General features: G+C 44.4%; 1 protein-coding gene across 2 annotated transcripts in view; it reads left to right on the top strand.

Moving 5' to 3' along the window:
• The first annotated feature begins 2,114 nt into the window (after positions 1-2,114).
• Positions 2,115-6,220, top strand: part of ARMC1 (armadillo repeat containing 1) — a 32,174-nt gene continuing 28,068 nt past the window's right edge. The window contains exon 1 of one of the 2 annotated variants that reach the window (XM_005563431.4): positions 2,115-2,291. The gene's annotated coding sequence lies outside the window, so the exon portion shown is untranslated. Of the gene's footprint in view, positions 2,570-6,220 lie in introns of both variants that reach the window. The other variant, XM_045398335.3, reaches the window with a different exon arrangement.

Raw genomic sequence — 6,220 nt, 5'->3', positions numbered from 1 at the left:
TTTATTTATTTATTTTGAGACGGAGTCTTGCTCTGTCTCCCAGATTGGAGTACAGTGGCGCGACCTCGACTTACAACCTCCGCCTCTCGGGTTCAAGCAATTCTCCTGCCTCAGTCTCCGGAGTAGCTGGGATTACAGGCGCCTGCCACAACGCCCAGCTAATTTTTTGTATTTTTAGTAGAGACAGCTGGCCAGGTGCGGTGGCTCACGCCTGTAATCCCAGCACTTTGGGAGGCTGAGGCGGGTGGATCACCTGAGGTCCGGAGTTCGAGGCCAGCCTGACCAAAATGGAGAAACCCGGTCTCTACTAAAAATACAAAAATTAGCCAGGTGTGGTGGCTCATGCCTGTAATCCGGGAGGCGGAGGTTGCGGTGAGCCGAGATCACGCCATTGTACTCCAGCCGGGGCAAGATGATGGAAACTCTTGTTTAAAAAAAAAAAAAAAAAAAAATAGAGATGGGGTTTCACCATGTTGGCCAGGCTAGTCTCGAACTCCTGAACTCAAGTTATCCACCCACTTCGGCCTCCCAAAGTGCTGAGATTACAGACATGAGCCACCACACCTGCCGTCCTAATATATTAACATTAACAAAAATAGCAAGTTTAATTTCCCTTTTTTTTAGTTGTTTTTAATAACTATACTGAAGAAACTTACTCAACCAAATGGGTTATGTTTAACCTGGCTGTACCCTTTGGACTTTTTTTTTTTTTTTTTTTTTTTGGCGACAGTCTCGCTCTGTTGCCCAGGCTGGAGTGCAGTGGCGCAATCTCGGCTCACTGCAACCTCAGCCTCTCAGGTTCAATTGATTCTCCTGCCTCAGCCTCCCAAGTAGCTGGTATTACAGGCGTCCGCAACGACGCCCGGTTAATTTTATTTATTTATTTATTTTTTGTAGAGACAGAGTTTCACCATGTTGGCCAGGCTGGTGTCGAAACCCTGACCTCAAGTGATCCACCCGCCTCGGCCTCCCAAAGTGCTAGAATTACACGTGTGAGCCACCGCTCCAGGCCTATTTGTTTTCTACTTAGCTTATTTTGCTCCCCTTTTGAGTTCATTGGAAGCAAGAAGATAACCGAGAACAAGGGAACGGAAAGAAATTCAAGAAGCTGCTTGGTTTTTAAATTCACTTACGAAGTGTAGGAGATACTAGCATTGAATACAATCTGGGATATTTATTGTTATTTACACTCCTTTCCTATTAGAGGCCTCTCATATTCCTTCTGACTTTAACACATGAGCTACGTGGCCGAATCAAACTCTTATAGAGCGAATCCAGAATCTGTTCATTGGGGTTATTGATTGCAAATGGATACATTATTCTCAAAGATCTGCCTGCGGGTTAAGAGTAGGTTAATATTTAGATAAATTAAAAAATAAAATAAAATCTATGCCAAAAGAAAACAAAAACTTCAAGTGACTGCCATCCATAAAACAAGTATATAAATCCTTACAAGTATATAAACTACATAGAAGACATTTTAAAATGTGAATGAGAAGATTCTGATCATAAATTCCTTACAAAAAAAAAAAAAAAACGAAAACTTCTCCAAAATAAATTGCTACTTAAACGAAAACTGTACTTTGCGTCTTTCAAGCTGCTAGGGAGACAGTGGACACCAAAAAGAAATAAACGAAAATCCAAGGAATGCCTAATGTAGTGCTAACGTCCACAGTAAAACACAAAACAAAAAAAAATTATGAATTAAGACTCACAGAACCGAATAAAATATTAGGTATTGCCTTTATTAGAATTGCAAGAGTTGCTAAAGAAGAAATACTCAATTTGAATTACCGAATGCAGTACCGGTGAAGTCCTACCGGCCCCGGAAGGCTGGGAATTGAGGTTGTCAAAGTGCGACAGTTTCCCAGCCGGAATCAAATTTCTTCGGTTAGGGCTTGGTGGACGGCGAGTAGTTAGGGCCAATATAGTGTTCCTGGATCCTCATTGGATCCGTTCCTCGAACACTTAGTGTATTTCCCTAAACCACCTATGAGCGCTTCACTCTAAAAAGACCTTCACTGATTGGATACTTTATCCTCACGTAGGACTTATTATCAGCCAATAGGAGGGCAAAAGCGACAGAGGCGTCAGGTCACCTGGGAAGAGTCTGCAGAGCCTTTGCCCGCCAGCGCCTTGGCTCTTTGGGTTCCTGAGTTAGTCCGGTTGTTTGCGATCGCGGCGGCCGGGGCTGCGAACCCAAGGCGCTCAGCGCCTCCTAGGTCTCTACCTCATCCGTAGGTGTGGCCCTGATGGTGCGGCAGGCTCTGGACTCCTAAAGCTCTGGAGCGGTATGTGGGGTCCACGGGCGACAGACAAAGCAGTGGAGCCGGGAAGGCCGCGGGAAGCGGCCCCTGCACCGAGGCAGCGAATCCGCCTGGGAGGGGCGCCCCGCCTGCCTCTTGTCAGATCCAGTAGTGCGTCCCAGTGAGGCGCTTTAGCACGCTCTACCTCCACGTGTCCCGTGAATCTGTTAGCTTTGCTCACTTCTTCTCTGTCCCCCTCACATCCGACTTTTACTAACCCCAGCATTATTGATGGGTGTCATCTCATCTTTTCATCTCTCCAGGTTATTCTTTGGTAACTTTCTGTTAGTTTTGTGCACCTGCATGTCTCCTAAGAGCGGAAAGACATAGTTGTGTTAGGCTTAATTCAAGAGAGACCAGTGTTCCCATTTTTATATTTAAGACTGTATTTTGGGAGGGCGGGGGTAGGTACTCGTGAAGTTAGCAACTCCTTTGGTGGTACTTAGTGCACTGAAGTGTCAGGGCGGTGCAGAAGGTACCTCCAACACCTGGCAGGACAGATGTCCCCACATGAGCAAGTAATATTCTGGTTTGGTAATTGCTGGTGTTTGATTTTACCATTTCGCGTTCTTACTTTAATCTGATAACCGCTGAGGATTGTTATGTGAGATAACTGAGGCTCTGAGAACTTAACTTCTCAAAGTTACAGTTAACTCTTCGAGTAAGGGGAAAGTCAGATTTAATCTCAATGCTTATGTTATTTTTATCAAAGCCCACCTAACTGAATAAGGATTTAGGTTAAACGTATTCCCTCTGCAGCTCTTAGCATGTGAGAATTAAATCTTTGAATTGAATGGTGAATCTTGACTGTACGAGAAGGAAAACTCCTTCAGGCATCTGCCTAACTACAGGTGTCTCACATGTATCATCTAACTGCTTGCTTCTCAAAGTGTGACGAGTAGCTTAGGCCTCACCTGGAAGCTTGTTGGAAATGCAGAATCTCAGACTCTCCCACCTGCTGAATCAGTATTTGCTTTTTAACAGGAATCTTTAAGTTGCCAGAGTGCTCATTAAAGGATGAGGAGTATTCTTTGTCATAGAATGATTTGTTTGTCCAAGTTGAACTAAACAAAAGAGAAAGTAAAGGTATAAAAAGTTTTTTCACATTTTCATCATTTGTTAGTGAGGCTATGGCCTTTATTTTTATTTTTATTTTTTTGAGATGGAGTATCGCTCTGTGGCTCAGGCTGGATCAGTGGCGCGATCTCGGCTCACTGCAACGTCTGCCTTCCGGGTTCAAGCGATTCTCCTGCCTCAACCTCTGGAGTAGCAGAGGCCTTGGCCTCCCGAAGTGCTGGGATTACAGGCGTGAGCCACTGTGCCCGGCCTCTTATAGAGTTTATTATTATTATTATTATTATTATTTTGAGACGGAATATCGCTCTGTTGCCCAGGCTGGAGTGCAGTGCCGCAATCTCGGCTCACTGCAAGTTCCGCCTCCCGGTTTCACGCCATTCTCCTGACCCAGCCTCTCAAGTAGCTGGGACTGCAGGCACCCGCCATCACGCCCGGCTAATTTTTTGTATTTTTAGTAGAGGTGGGGTTTTACCGTGTGAGCCAGGATGGTCGTGATCTCCTGACCTCGTGATCCGCCCGTCTCGGCCTCCCAAATTTTATTATTTTGAGATGAGCTGTCACTCTGTCGAGCTCCCAGGCTCGGGTGATCCTGCCACCTCAGCTTTTGTATTTTTAGTAGAGATGGGGTTTTGCCATGTTTCCCAGGCTGGTCTTGAACTTCTAGGCGCAAGAGATCCACCCCTCTGGGCCTCCCGAAGTGCGTGGATTACTGGCCTGAGCCATGGCACCGGGCCATCTCACAGAGTTTTAGAGCTTAGCATTTTATTCATATGTTCATAGCCATGTTTAAAAGAGATGCATTTATACACCAGCATAAAGTTTTAGTGGCTCTTTATTTTGGCAGCAGAAATCACGTGGTATATTTATTAAAATGAGTATTGGGCTCTCTCTCCAAATACTCCTATTTAGGATGGGGATAGAGCCTAGGTCTTTGCATTTTAACAATAATCCCAGTTTATTCTGTTCAGGTCCCCACTTCTTGGTGTTAGCATTTTAGATAAAACACAACTAGAGAAAAACTTATTTTCTTTTGAACTTAATGCAGTACTCATTGTAGAAGAAGATAGGAAGGTTTTTTTTTTTTTTTTTAAGTTACATTATGGTTTATTGGTTACTATAAAATTGCTCAGGTCGGTATATTTCAGATTATTTAATAATTCTCACGCCTGTAATCCCAGCACTTTGGGAGGCTGAGGTGGGCGGATCACCTGAAGTCAGGAGTTTGAGACCAGCCTGACCAACGTGGCAAAACCCCCTCTCTACTAAAAAATATAAAAATTAGCTGGATATGGTGGTGCATGCCTGTAGTCCCAGATACTTGGGAGGGTGAGGCATGAGAATAGCTTGAACCTGGGCAGCAGAGGTTGCAGAGAGCTAGGATCATACCAGTGTACTGCCTGGGTGACAGAGTGAGACTCTGTCTCGATTTAAAAAAAAGTAAAAAATCAATTCTTTTGGCCAGTGCAGTGGCTTATGCCTGTAATCCCAGCACTTTGGGAACCTGAGGTACACAGATTGCTTGAGCCCAGGAGTTTGAGACCTGCCCAGGCAACACAGCGAAATCCTGTCTCTACAAAAAATACAGAAATTAACTGGTTATGGTGCATATGCCTATAGTCTCAGCTACTCGGGAGGCTGAGGTGGGAGGATAGCTTGAGCCTGGGAGGTGGAGGCTGCAGCTCACTCTGTCGAACTCCCAGGCTCAGGTGATCCTCCCACCTCAGTTTTTGTATTTTTAGTAGAGATGGGGTTTTGCCATGTTGCCCAGACTGGTCTTGAACTTCTGGGCTCAAACGATCCACCCCACTGGGCCTCCCTCAAAGTGCTTGGATTACCAGCATGAGCCATGGCACCTGGCCATCTTACAGAGTTTTAGAGCTTAGCATTCTATTCATATGTTCATAGCCATGTTTGAAAGACATGCCTTTATACACCAGCATAAAGTTTTAGTGGCTCTGCCACTGCCATCCAGCCTGGGCAACAGAACGAGACCCTATCTCAAAAATAAAATAAAAATTATTTTGCACTTTGCCAAATTGGGCATATAGTGGGTAGGATAGACTGAATCCTGAAATATTCATTTAAAATCATTTTTTCCAACCTATGAAGATAGCCTTTTTTTTTTTTTTTTTTTTTTTTAAGAGACAGGGTCTTGCTATGTTGGCCATGCTGTGGTAAAGTGGCTGTTCACAGGCAAGATCAGAGCACACTGCAACCTTGAACTCTGGCCTCAAGCAGTCATCCTGCTTTAGCCTCCCGAGTTACTGCACCCAGCAAAGGCAGACATTTTTATCAAACAGCTTGAGTGTTTGTGTGAAGTTGATAAAATTAACACAGAAACATAATATGTATCTAATACATGAATTGGGGTTAGAGTTGTAACTTTTGTTTATCTGTTTTCAATTTCCTAACTGTTCTATTGCTATCTCATAAAATCTGCTTTGTGAACTCTGCAATCCACAGAAATACTGATCATTTAACAGAATTTAAGCAATGGCCAGGCGCGGTGGCTCACGCCTGTAATCTCAGCACTTTGGGAGGCCAAGGAGGGCAGATCACCTGAGGTCAGGAGTTCAAGACCAGCCTGGCCAATATGGTGAAAACCTGTCTCTACTAAAAATCAAAAATTAGCCGGGCATGGTGACAGGCACCTGTAGTCCCAGCTACTTGGGAGGCTGAGGCAGGAGAATCACTTGTACCTGAGAGGCGGAGGTTGCAATAAGCCAAAATTGCGCCACGCCACTACAGCCTGGGTGAGAGTGAGACCCTGTCTCAAAAAAAAAAAAAAAAAAAATTTCAAGCAATGTGGTAGTTAGAAATGGATGTCAGAGTGACTT

Source organism: Macaca fascicularis, chromosome 8 (assembly GCF_037993035.2).
Source record: "Macaca fascicularis isolate 582-1 chromosome 8, T2T-MFA8v1.1".
NCBI lineage: Eukaryota > Metazoa > Chordata > Mammalia > Primates > Cercopithecidae > Macaca > Macaca fascicularis.
Note: the sequence above shows the minus strand (reverse complement) of the source record. Positions and strands in the feature narration are given on the sequence as shown.